Raw genomic sequence first — 14,966 nt, forward strand, 5'->3', positions numbered from 1 at the left:
GGCGAATTGATCAACGGCATTAAATAGATTGGAGATATAATAAACTGGATCATTGAAGACGCCAGTACATCCACTCAAGAATTAACACATATTTTCGTTACCTTGAAAACAACCCCAAGAATTAAGTCCAGAAAGGTATTTGTTTTAATTAATTAATTTTTTTTTTTTTTTTTTTTTCACAAACGGAAATCTGTATATTCAGACGTTGTCATTGGAATCGGTTGTGCTTCATTGTATATCTCAACTAATTATTTATCCATCTTTCATCATTTTGGACAAAGTTTTGTTAATTGTACAGGCAAATTGTAATTGACTGGATTCGTCGTATCTTGACAGCAAGTTGTTCGTGATATCGACCACATGTCCAGACCTAATTAGCAACGGGTCGTCGTGCTGTGGCTTGAATATTGTCTCCTGTGGAGTTACAGGACATTCACATACTCTATATCCTTTAGCACTTCAGGGATGAATTGTATCATTCGCAGATCGTGCATATACAGGCTATATAATCGCGCAATTGCTTGACGTATGTATTCAGCTTGCATGCTTGCTTTCAATACGGCGTTTGTGATAGCATGATTTGTTTTGATTAAATGTTTTGATGTCTTATTCAAAATGAAAACCTGAGGAAAGAGGTTCGCAAAATGAAAGTGTCCGTTGTCTTGTGTGAATGTGAACACAGTCATCTCTTTCACCACAAGTGTCGTAACCTCTGAAGATCCGGGTTAGAATTGGTCTTCAGTAACCCATACTTGTCTTAAGCGGCGACTAACGGATCGAGTGGCCAGGGACCCGTTTCCAGTCCGGTAGTGATGAAGCGAACGTTTCAAATCACCGTTACCCCCATCGATGCATGAAAAATAGGTCCCCATCGTTTCAAACCAAAATCCCAGTCTGTTCCATTTGGTATTGCGTAGAGATAGATTCATTACGCCCGCGGATAGCCCTTTAGCCTTCCTCGCATTGTTCAAATCCTTCCGTCTTCGCCCGGTTCCCTTCCGAGCTCATATTGCCATCGCTAATAGCCAAGATTCTTGTTTTCAGCCGTCGGTCAGCCAAAATAGTGTCCCAGAAGAACAATTCTATCAAAATATTTGAAATGCCATTGCCGGAGAGTCATTCCAACAAAATGATAGTAATGTTCATCGTTGCCTGATCAACTCAGTTCCGGGAAAATAGTGGGTTGCTGGTGCGGCGAGTGGTGATTTTAGACGAATCCGTCGCAATCAGAAGTCGTCACCACTGCCCGAGCCCGTCATTCGAGTCGGTTCCGGTTATTGACCGCGACAAGTCGACGATATGAAAGGTCAACCGTGGATCATCGTTCAAATGACGCTGTATTCCGCAACCGTTCAGTTTTCGTTAGGCGAGGGTTGTTTGGTTAAAGCGCCCGGTCATTTGTGTTGAGTCTCAGGTTCGATTCCTTAAAACAAGTTACCGCGTGAAGCCCACCTTTGTGTCCATCGCCGCGATGTTAAAGCTGGAATAGCCAGCTTAATAAAGCAGTCCATGCTCATCTGTTGTGCTTTCAGCAAAATGGTCGGAGCGAAGCCCAGCTGTTGAGTTTATATTCCGCAAAGGGCCTCACTTGTTTTAACTGAAACGAGCAGTAAATCAAACATAAATTCACGATGGGTCCCGATAGTCAGTAAACAGACTGCATCATCCCCAAAACCGACTTTCAATAGATAGTTAATGGAGCGAAATCTCCCCGTTCCATCACGCTAAGTTTCAATTCAGGTCTAGGCAAATGAAGTGAAGGTTCCTACCGTTACCGGGCGACTATGATCCTGTGCCGGAGAGGGTCGGAAGGTCTGATACGCAAAAGGATCCAACGGTCATTTAGTATATCTCTCACCGGACCGGCGTCAATCAGGCATGGTTTTGATATAATTCAAGCACTCTGTATCAGAACATTGTTGTTCTTCCTTAACTCCGAACACGTCGCAGTAAGTTCATCGCCACCACCTGGTACGTCCGGAAATTGAATCGTAGTACCAAAACGATACCGGCCGTTGAAAGTTTGGCGATCCGGTGCCGGACCGGAGGTTGGTAGTCAATCAGCCGTGCCATAAAACGAATCGAATAAGCAAAGAATAATAAAATCAGTGAAGCCGATGCGAATCGTATCCGCCTATTGAACTTTATCGTCAGGGATAAAACCGACGCCCTGAAATGTGCCGCCGGAGCACCGCCATAAAATGATAAACAGCGATGTTATTAGTTCAATCGGTGTCATTCAGGGGCGAACATTTTGGCGAAACAAAGGAACGATATTTCGAAGTAAATAGTTGAAAGTCAGGAGGCTTTCATTCGGCTATCGAGTAAATCGGATCAAAACCGGTATTCGGTCATTCCAGTCAGGTTAATTATATAATCATGCCTTTGTTTGCTTCGCCACCGCTACGGTTCCTTCCTCCAGCGTACGAATAGTGCTTGTTTTCGTTATCCATTTTGAGTGAAATCGAAACTAAAGGTCAGCCTGTTCAGAGGTTCTAACCTCCAGACAAGGAAGCGGTTCCTCGTCCAGAGTTACGATTGGTCCTCCTGCCTTGCTGTCCCCTGAAGCATAGCGGTAGTTCCCCGATGCCGACGTTCGGTCGTGCGGTAGGTGGGGATGCTGGTCGTGTTTGTAGGGTGGTCAGGTAAAATCCGTTCGATACCCAGGGTGGAGAATCGTTGCGTTGACCGATTAAACAACAAAATCAAAACGGGTTTGGTGTACGTTGGTTCTCGTGACCTCGTGCCGTTAAAGTTTAAATGATGTCCCTGAACCGATTTAAAACCTTTAAAGTCATAGTTCTCGGAATGAAAGTGTTTGATCAACCCTTTGCGCAGCGGCGGAACCGAACTGGGGCCAGTCAAAAGAAGAAATTTTGGGGATCAACTGCTATTCTGCGATCTGGAGAGGGTTAGGTGATGATGATCTTTATAAAGTCACCCATTTGTTCGGTATTGGGAGGGTCGAATGACCGGTACAGCGTTAGTTTTAAAATTATGTTTGAAGCTCATGGAAGGGGGCACCGATTTTAAAATTAATATTTAGTGCTCGTTCGTTACCGCAGCATGATTCTCCATGGCAACCATCGTCAGCCATGTAAATCAGCGAATCTTTAAAAGGATTAACGATAGGTCGCAGAAAATAAAGCGCTGAAGAATAGATCGTGGTTCCAAAATTTCGGGCAGGTACTAAATCCGGTTCAGCGTATGTTCTTCCGGGTCATCGTTTCTTTTAAAAATACGCCCCTGTAGCCTGAAGCGACACGGTTTGAGTGTCGGTCGCCAGCGAAAGAGCGTTCGTTTCAGTCGTAGCTATTTATGGTTAAGATCGTAATGCGGATAAGAGTTTAAAGTTTGGTTCTAATGAACGGCATTTTACGTTCATCAAAAGTTTGAGTTCAATAAACGGGCCAATTTTATCGAAACCAGTACCTAAACTGTTTTCGGTGCGTCAGTTCCGTCGTTCAGCAAAAGTCGGTGTTTGGTTATGAACCGGAAATCAAACGTTACGTCCAATCACCTGAGTCGATTAAATCCGTGAAAAATCATGGAATCTATCAAAACTTACAACCAAACGAAGTTCAGCTCAGCATGCAATATACTTGCTCATGCCTTCGCAATTGGAAGTACCGACCTGTATTCATTCGTATAGCAAGTTTCAAGTTGAAATCTCCAAGTTGGTGGAGAATTGTTTTCGATGTAACCGTTGGTTATAAAGCATAACAGGTAGTGAGCGCCAGTGAGTTCAACCTTGGATGGGTGAGCATGTTTTAAAAATTCTTCAAAATAAGATATTCGATACCGACAAATGGCTAACAAACGCCTTCTCGTAACGCCGTCAAAACTTAGAGAAAGAGCAAAATCATGCTGGCTTAAGAGTTAAATAAACGGAATAAGAACGGGTCGGATCAGGCGATCAAGTTAATGTTATTCTGGCGAGTAGCGACCATAGCCTCAGCTTCAAAGTGCCGTGATATCGTCCTCCAGTAGTGCTTTCAGCTCGATGAACCGAACAAGTGGAAGTTTATATGGATATCCGGTCGAATTTTGTTCGGTCCGGCAGGCAGTGGATCAGTTCATCTTACAACGCTCCCCTGGCACGAGCCGTACCGTTTCGGTAACACCGTACCTCGGTATATCGCGATCGAATGGTCGTCAAAGCGAAAATCACTATGCCTTTGTTCGAAAAATGTAGTCGAGTTTTCTCGTGGTTTTACGTGGCGCGGTCGCGCCATGCGAATTCAAGCGTTGGTGAACTATGTATGAAAACCTGTATTTGTTTCAAACAGCAATGAGTGAGTCATTCATGTTGTACATGCCTCTCCATTAAAATGATCATCACCCCCTAGCCATAACGTATGAACGGTCCCTAACCACAGCGATTACGGTGAAAAGGATAAAGTCTCTTCAAGATAGTACTTTTACTTGCGCTTCATACACTGTTTTTAAATACCTTTCAATACCCTTACTTACTAAACTAGTGGTATGTTCTCACAAGGTGGGATATATTCCAGTGAATAGGGCAACTTATATACCTACAAATGTCCATTTTGCCATTATGTATTCTGGATTCTATGAAAAATGTTGTCTGTCCAGTCATTTGGGTTTATAACAGCTTTTAGCAATACCGCAAAGATGGATTTCACTCATTGTAATGTCAAACAGATAAATCAAGTCTCGGTTCTCCCTAAAAAAATGTCCTGTGTACCAATATTTTTAAAAACTGATAACAACTATGTTAAAATGAATGACACCCAACCCAACTACGTCCATGAATGTTAAAATGCAGCCATCAAGCTACACATTGTAACCACCTGTCATAACTTAACTTGGCCTAGTTATGCCCTCTGATATTGATTGCTTTCCTCTGACTGCGGAGTAAAACAATAGTCATCCTCTTCGTGATTATTCTGTTCTAGGTCACTATATGTACGCCTTTGTATCCTACGAGTCTAAGAACGAGGTCGCCAGTCTGACCTCTCCAGCCTTCTCCAACTCAGGATACAGTTGTCTGACCTTCAGCGTGACCTTGATGAATGCCAAGGACGCCAAGCTCCGCGTATACGGGATATCCAACTCGTCAGGCGACTCGACAATAATGATGCAGCTTGCGCCGTTACCGGGGGCGTGGCGGGTGGCCGAGCAGCAGCTGGATGGTGACGTTTCCCGCGTGGTGTTTGTTGCTCAGGCAGGTCGATGGACAGAAGGGGCGTTGGTTTGGATGACGTCAAGATAGAAAGCGGGAGATGTGACGGTCAGTGGAAAAGAATGAGATCACAATAGATGAAGGCAGCATTATGTTTATTAGTGCTAAAAATTAAGCAAGTGACTGCCGATATATAGATAATAGTTCCCTTCGCTCTGATATTTCTTTTTCAAAAAACAGTGAGTGAGTTTACGCCGCTTTTAGCCACATTCCAGCAATATCACGGCAGGGAACACCAGAAATGGGCTTCACATATTGTACTCATGTAGGGAACCGAACCCGGGTCTTCGCAGTGACGGGGGAACGCTTTAACCACTAGGCTACCCCACCACCCAAAAGATTATGTGAAGAGCCTGCCTTCGTAAATATTTTGTTTTACCTTGAGGCAACGTCTTTTATTGCCAATTTATCTAAAATTTACAGAAAGGTATGCCGGTTCATAAAAGATGTTGACAATGACAATTCAGTTATGTCTTCAGCAAATCGGCGATGTCGTCAAGTGGTTAAAATGTTTAATCTTCAAACACGTCTTCAATTTTCAAATGGGAACGACTTGAAGCGTATTGTTTGTTCTTTACCACATGACGAGCCAACGCTACTCGTTCACGTTACGAGGTAAGCTGTTATTACCTCACAACAATTTGCTTTACAGGCACATTGAAGGTGGCATGTGACTTTGACGGAGGTACGTTCTGTGAGTACCTTCAAGGAGAGGATGACTCGTTTGACTGGAACCTGAAGATCAGGGCATCAAAGGGACATAAATCAGGTCAGTACAAGGTGACATGTATAGGTGGATTGAGGAGCACAGTGTGTTCGAGGCTGATATTTTATTATATACTCTCCCTACTCCTTGTCGTAGGTTACCTCGTCCATATCGTCCTCCTTAAATACTTTTTGAGTAGTATAGATGTAAGATAATGTTGACGATAATGTGATGATAACACGATCTATAAATTATCTTATGTAGTACAGAATAGGATAATGTTGATGATAATGTGATGATAACACGATCTATAAATTATCTTATGTAGTACAGAATAGGATAATGTTGATGATAATGTGATGATAACACGATCCATAAATTATCTTATGTAGTACAGAATAGGATAATGTTGACGATAATGTGATGATAACACGATCCATAAATTATCTTATGTAGTACAGAATAGGATAATGTTGATGATAATGTGATGATAACACGATCCATAAATTATCTTATGTAGTACAGAATAAGATAATGTTGACGATAATGTGATGATAACACGATCCATAAATTATCTTATGTAGTACAGAATAGGATAATGTTGACGATAATGTGATGATAACACGATCCATAAATTATCTTATGTAGTACAGAATAGGATAATGTTGACGATAATGTGATGATAACACGATCCATAAATTATCTTATGTAGTACAGAATAGGATAATGTTGACGATAATGTGATGATAACACGATCCATAAATTATCTTATGTAGTACAGAATAGGATAATGTTGACGATAATGTGATGATAACACGATCCATAAATTATCTTATGTAGTACAGAATAGGATAATGTTGACGATAATGTGATGATAACACGATCCATAAATTATCTTATGTAGTACAGAATAGGATAATGTTGACGATAATGTGATGATAACACGATCCATAAATTATCTTATGTAGTACAGAATAGGATAATGTTGACGATAATGTGATGATAACACGATCCATAAATTATCTTATGTAGTACAGAATAGGATAATGTTGACAATAATGTGATGATAACACGATCCATAAATTATCTTATGTAGTACAGAATAGGATAATGTTGATGATAATGTGATGATAACACGATCCATAAATTATCTTATGTAGTACAGAATAGGATAATGTTGACGATAATGTGATGATAACACGATCTATAAATTATCTTATGTAGTACAGAATAGCATAATGTTGAAGATAATGTGATGATAACACGATCCATAAATTATCTTATGTAGTACAGAATAGGATAATGTTGAAGATAATATGATGATAACACGATCCATAAATTATCTTATGTAGTACAGAATAGGATAATGTTGACGATAATGTGATGATAACACGATCCATAAATTATCTTATGTAGTACAGAATAGCATAATGTTGAAGATAGTATGATGATAACACCATCCATAAATTATCTTATGTAGTACAGAATAGGATAATGTTGACGATAATGTGATGATAACACGATCCATAAATTATCTTATGTAGTACAGAATAGGATAATGTTGACGATAATGTGATGATAACACGATCCATAAATTATCTTATGTAGTACAGAATAGGATAATGTTGACGATAATGTGATGATAACACGATCCATAAATGATCTTTTGTAGTACAGAATAGGATAATGTTGACGATAATGTGATGATAACACGATTGAAAATGCACCGAAGTATTCGCAACTCCGTGTGGACATGGCTGAGTTAACAGAGCTGCGTACCTTAGGCGTACAAAAAAACCTATAATCGTGTGTTCGATTCCTGGTTGTCCATTGCGTTTTCAGCTTGGTCAGAGCCATTTCTGTTTCACAAAAGTGTTCAATGTCTAGACTTGCACCATTGTTGTATGTTCTGCCTCATCATTGTGACACTCTGGAGTATTGTTCAAATCAGTGTTAAACTAAATCACTCAACACCAAAGTATCTGTCATCCTATCTTTCAGATCACTATCTAGAAGCCGATGGTACAACGCAAAACCCTGGAGACATGACCAGAGTGTTCTCCCCTGTTTTGAACACAACTGTCCCACAATGCATCAGGTTCCAGTTCAAAATAAACCCGCCCATTTCCGGTACCTTGTCAGTCTGTACCAAGTCGGTGTTCCAGGAAAATGTCTTCTTGAATTGCAACATTTGGTCACGTGCGAGCAGCGAAGGAAATGATTGGACGGACGGTCAGGCCCAGATCCCTGCCTTCACGTACCCCTACAGGGTTGTCTTTCAGGCCGAGAGGGGTATGACGGCAGGTGTCGTCTCCATTGATAACTTGGACAAAAAGATGGGGATTGTAACTTATGACAAACCTATGGATGACAAAGTTCAGACGACAAAAATATTAAACGGGTAGAACGTATCGGACCGTATTGAATGAGTGAGTGAAATAATCGAGTCTGGGCCAAGCAAACCAGTGGTAAATATCATAAACGATTCATGTCGTCAGTTGCGACAAAACAAGTTTAAACAGATAGTGACTTAACTTTCAGGAAGAACGTTTGTTTGTTTGTTTGTTTGTTTGTTTGTTTGTTTGTTTCATTGTTGCACAGCACTCTGATATATTCCACCTCTATCAGGTTTGTCTGGAGATAATTGGGTTTGAACCAGACGATCCAGTGAGTGACATCATGAACATCGATCTACGCAATTGTATAGAGTTTAGATATCAGTAGAGATATGAGTTGAAGATGAAGCATGCGGATAAACAGGCATTACATCCACAAAATGTCCTACAATTACTACCTCTAACAGGTGAGATGAAGTAGATTACAGAGCGTTTTACAATCAAGTTTTGATCACTATTGCACACATATCGTCCACGTCTTGCCACAGTTGTTATAGTGTAGGTACCACACTGTGGCACTTTGTCCTGGGGTCAAGGATTAATTTTTGCACCGGGGACATGCATGGGTGGTGATTATTTCGGAGACAGTTAACAAAGACAATTCACGGGGGAGCGTTTGTACAGGAGTAAACCATATTAATCAGAACTTCCCATTCTCGTGGACAACTGCAAGTAAGTATGTAACTGTTCAGTTATACGTTAGGTAAGACTTTTTTTTTTCTTTCTCTGTCCCTTCTTGAGAAGTGAGAAAAATTGGTGTGGTTGAGGTTCTACTGGACATGGATTGAACCAGGTTGAGTGAGTGAGTTTAGTTTTAAGCCGCACTCAGCAATATTCCAGCTATATGGCGGCTGTCTATAAATAATCGAGTTTGGACCAGAAAATCCAGTGATCAATAACATGAGCATCGATCTAAGCAATTGGGACACGATGACATGTGTCAAGCAAGTCAGCGAACCTGACCACCCGATACCCTTAGTCGCCTTTTACAACAAGCATGGGTTACTGAAGATCAATTCTAACCCGGATCTTCACGGGATGATCTCCGCATAAGCTGTGAGGTGTCTCTTCTGTATTATGTTATTTTATCACTTGGGGTTGGGGAACGATTATTGTCAAAGACAGTCTGTTACTGTTCTCAAAAGCATATATACTGTTTTCTCTCGGCGAATTAATCCCATAGAACAGTTTTCACTGGGCAATGTTTTCAAGATGTGTATACTAAGGCAATATTTGTTCCGGGTGGTACTTGTTCCATGTGGAATTGGTCACCATTGACATTAACTCCCTTCTGGAAGTTACAAAGGTTTTACTGTTGTACTCACAGTCGTATCGTTATTTATATATATAATATATATATGGTGGTTATCAATATTGACACTGAACTTTAAAGCATCTTAATTTCCAACGTGCTCTTATATCAGGCTTATTACATTGTGATTGTAAGTGCTTGTATATCAGCCTCTGTTCACAAGCGCGAAGATGTTCCAGTTTTAAAGATATATATTTATATGTTATTTATATTTTCTGAACAAATAAACTTTGTTAATTTTATTCAGTATCTTGTTTATTTGTTTTTTTATTGAATGTCTACACTTACTGCAAACCAGACTTCCACGGATACGAGGCGTGGGGTTGGGGGTGGGGTGGGGGGTTAGGCTTGTGGTTAAAGCGTTCACTCGTCACGCCGAAGACCCGGGTTCGATTCCCCACATGAGTACAATGTGTGAAGCCTATTTCTGGTGTCTCCCGCCTTGACATTGCTGGAATATTGCTAAAGGTTGAGTAAATCCAACTCACTCACTCACTCATTCCACGGATATGTCTGTCAGTGCAGCGCAGCACACCAACAATATAAATCATGCCACAGTCGGACGATATTTATTTTAACTTATAAATCACAATGTGCGTACTTGTTGATCCGACGCTCTGGGGAAAGTTCTATTTTAGGATGTTATTTCCGGGAGAAATGAAAGCACGTGATTTGACAACTATCCTTTGAAGAAAAACTGTGCCCAAATCACAAATATATTGAGAGAAACAAATAGAGAAACACAGAAAAATTCAAGCTTTCCATTAATATTTTCCAGTTTTCATCACCAGTTTTGAACAGCGCTATGGGAGGAAATCTGAAAATACATAAAGGAAAACTGCCATGAACTGGTGTTCCCTTATTTGTTTCCCTCAGTATATATGAAGAATTCGTAATTCTTGAAGTACAGAAAGATTCATATCTATACGTCATTGACTCAAAACATTACCGAATCGCCGAAAATTTAAAAACATAACAGAGGCGCCGATACATTAATTTAATAAATTGAACTGAAACCCTTCTAAAGATGTGCAATATTACGTCCATTCAAGTGGTATCGTTTTTCTACATTTCTTTAAAAATCGTCTCTATTTGATTTTTAATGCATCAATGCGGTGAAAGTTTGAGAGTAAAAATGTAACGCCCTGCGCAATGCATCACTAATTTTGCACGTGATTTACATGTGTCCAATGAGTGTCCAGTTGCCGCAGTGAATTATGCACACGTAGAACACGAGCGCCACGTGCACAGCAGTTCAAAGGAAGTCCATTGATTGTTTATAAATATTACTGTTCACGTCGATGTGTCTAAAGTTGTCATCACTGACAACACTGACTGCTGTTGAGTTTTACGTCGCATCTGCGTTATTTCAGCCATACAGCGACGAGACCATATCTTAATAATAATAATACGTATTTATAATGCGCTGAATTCCACACATAAGGCATGCTCAAAGCGCTACATATTTACAAATATTTACAAAGCAAAGGTTATGCTAGAACGAGGGTGAAATTTTTGGAAAGTTAAGTTATAGATTGTAATATTTTCTGAAAAGATGGGTTTTCAGGGAACTTTTAAATGAGTCAATGGAGGGAGACATTTTGAGTTCAGTCGGGAGTTGATTCCACAACTGTGGAGCACCATAGCTGAAGGAGCGAAACCCGAATGCTCGGAGTTTCTGTCTGGGAATGGTGAGAAGGTGTCTATCTGCCGATCTTAACATTCTGGAAGGATTGTGCTTGGTGACTAGCTCAACAAGGTAGTCTGGAGCCGTGTGGTGGTAACACTGGTAAGCAAGACTCAGGACCTTGAATTCAATTCTGGCTCGGATTGGTAGCCAGTGAAGAGTCATAAGAACAGTAGTTATGTGGATCCTAGAGGGAACTTTGCTGACAAGTCGAGCTGCAGAGTTTTGTACTTTCTGGAGTTTTGATAGAAGTTTTTCGGAAAGTCTATAGAAGATGCTATTACAGTAGACAATCTTTGAGAGAACCAGAGATCGCACCAGTGCATGAGCTGCCGCTGTAGCAAGGGAGCTTCGGATGCTGCTAATGTTCCGCAAATGGAAGTAACAGGATTTGCAGACTGTGTCAATATGAGCTTTCAAAGAGAGATCAGAGTCCAGATGAAGTCCAAGGTTTTTTAAGGTTTTCGAAAATGGACTGACAGTGTTGCAAACTGTAATCGCTTGATGAAGATTCTTCTTAGTGCCGACAAGCAACGCCTCTGTTTTCACACAGTCAGGTAGAATATCCATAATGGTGAACTCTTCATCACGAGAGATACACATAGGAGGTCCATCTCCATCCGTTTTCAGCCGATATCAAGTAAACCACCACCGTGGCCAATACGACATCGTCGTAAAATTACCTCATCACGTGACATTGGCGCTGCAGACAGGTTTTCTTGAAACGGGTCATGGCGAACGTAAAACAACGACCTTGAATGTCATTTTCCACCCCCGTCTCGTTTGGTAGACAACCCCCTGCGGTTCGTTGCAAGCCCTTGAAAGGCTTAGAGTATGTAAAGGCTGGATATTTTGTCCTAGTCCCTTCCACAAGTAACCCAATATCCTACCCTTTACCAGTTATCCGAAAGGGTTCTGGGGCTCAAGGCACTGGTGCCATGGGTTCCATTGCAACAGTATTTTAGCCAATCCCCAGGGGCTATGTTGTCACATGACAGGGGCAAGAGGGAGCGCGGGACCCCCAAGCCTGAAATCTTCCTCTTTCTTCCTACACTGTCGAGGTGACAACAAGCCAACTCAACTTGTGGATTGTTTTTTAGGTAAGAACCTCAGTTTGCTTCCATATTGCAACTAGGTCTTCTGTATTAAATTCCAATGCATAGTTATGTTGTTAGCAGGATAAGTAATTATCTGCGGCTTTTAAATCAATGCATTATTTAATTTGATAAATCAAAATTAAAACAAGTGTTGGGTCACTGTCATCAATTATTCTTGCTGTGCCAAACTGGCGAAAGGTCACTCATATGTGACTGTCCAAACATGCACTCGATGGCAAGAATAAATGACATGTACTCATTGTAATATATTTTCTTCTAGAAATTCATTATAGTAAAGTACTTTGCGTGTTTAGCATTAATTTGCTTATTTGACCTGCCAGTCAAAATTGTCTCTAGCTCATTGCTAACTTCAAAATTCCATTTATTTACAACTTGTTGCTGTTAACAACAGAACTCTTGTGCCATCTTATTCTAAATTAAAAAGTGGCTGTATCACTGTCCCGGTTTCCAAACCATGTGCTCAGTTAGAGTATCATGGTATCATCTGGAACCAATTAGTGGCGATCATGCTCACTGACCAGTGCTGGCCGCTCCACTGAACAGCACACATCCTTGGCTGTCTTCGGCTCTCCTCGGCATTCTTCGGCTCCCGTCCGGCTTCATTACAAAATGGCTGTACCGGATGTAAACAAAACTAGGGTCCGTCGTCTGCTTCATGTTTATCTTAACATAGCAAAAGCCTACTATGATCTCATGTCACTTTATCAAGTACATCTGTAAAGTGCTACCGATGGGTAATAGCATATTCAGCATTTGAATATTGTTTATTTTCTGAACAAGATTATTTTCTCGTTCTCTTACGCAATCAAACGTTGCCATCAGGCATAGCATTGACTACCATGCAACCATATCAATCTGTTCTGTGGAATACGAATCACAGTTATGTCTTGCTAAGTGAAGTCACAGTTTATTCAATAATAATATAATGTATTATATTATATGGCCAATAATATACCTACAAATTGTAGTAATATAAATCATGTAATATCCATTTATAACATATTATCAATTTACTTAAGTGTTCGTTCTGGGTAGCCCCAAGCGGTGTACCTGCTGGGTGTATCGACATTCTGTTGGAGCTAGCCTCATATTGACTAGTATGATCATTCAACAGGCAGTCATACCCCATTTCCCTTAGCCACATAATTAGCCACGGTTTTCATATATTCCAATGTGTTGACAATAAATTTTGCCTCACTTTGTGTATATATATGTATTTTTTTATATTTCCCATTGGCCGTTAAAGTTAATGTGACTTTCACCTCACCTCAGGTGGGGCTCTATGTAAATCCTCTGATAGGAGGGGTGTGACGATTCTTTTGGGTTATATAATTAAAGTTATTTATGTAAATACTCTTTGGGGTTATGTGCTCATATATGCACATATACTTTTGTTCCAATATTGTGTTTATATATTCTCTAATAATATTGTTTCCCCTAATAAGTATTGTCGTCACATCCTGTATATCACTCGGATTTTTGTTAATTCCCATAATTGTATCTGTACAATGGCTCTTTATGCCTACACTGTGTTGTGTCATCTTTGACTGGAGCACTTCGCGCAATAGACACACTTGCCCATCCCTTTTCCCGTGAGACGTAATTGTTACGCAACCACAGCAATAACCTAAGTCTTACAAGTAAACAAATCCATGGCCATCGTTTATCCCGCTTGCCTACTCTTTCAAAACGTCTTTTCTATGCCGAAACTGGGATCGTACCATGCACGGTATTCCACTCACTGGCTGACCACATTTCACAACCTTGACGGTTCAACCTAGCAAATTTCAAAGGGCGTCATATGAATCGTAGTAGAGGTTTTTCGATAAATATTGCAACATTCAAGGCCTTAGAAACTATTTCAAGAGAGACGTTTTATGGCAGACACTTTGGGGCCATTCCAATTTAGACGCATACGACATAAGTAATAAAACATATTTCCGATGCAGTTCACTACTTTGACTTTTACTAATGTCCACGTGTGGATATTTGAAGTAGGAAATTTACTCGCATTTGCATGTATTTGTGACGAGTGCAGCTGGTAACGGTGCTCATCTTTTCGCGAATATTTGATGTAATCACTATTTGATAGTGATTCACATATATTAGGGGCGATGGGGTAGCCTAATGGTTAAAGCGTTGGCTTGTCACGCCGAAGACCCGGGTTCGAATCCCCACATGGGCACAGTGTGTGAAGCCAATATCTGGTGTCCCCCGCCGTGATGTTGCTGGAATATTGCTAAAAGCGGCGTAAGAACCAAACTCAGTCAGTCACATATATTAGGATATAGTCGGAATCGTAGAAGACTTTGAGTTCAAGCGTGATTATGGAAATGGTTATGTCGCTGTTTTTATGATTTACTCTTGTGGGGCATTATCATATAGGTCAAAATAACATACACTCCCTGGTACTCCATCTCTTGTGTGGGAAATGTAAATGTAGCACAGAGAGTGAATATAAAACCTCAAGGCAATAGAATAGTCTTGGTTATCAGCTGTACGTGATACCATTGGGCGCAAAGAGGAAAACAACACTAAAAC

The sequence above is a fragment of the Haliotis rubra genome, unplaced genomic scaffold (genome assembly GCF_003918875.1).
Source record: "Haliotis rubra isolate DU_JTF1 unplaced genomic scaffold, ASM391887v1 Scf438, whole genome shotgun sequence".
Lineage (NCBI taxonomy): Eukaryota > Metazoa > Mollusca > Gastropoda > Lepetellida > Haliotidae > Haliotis > Haliotis rubra.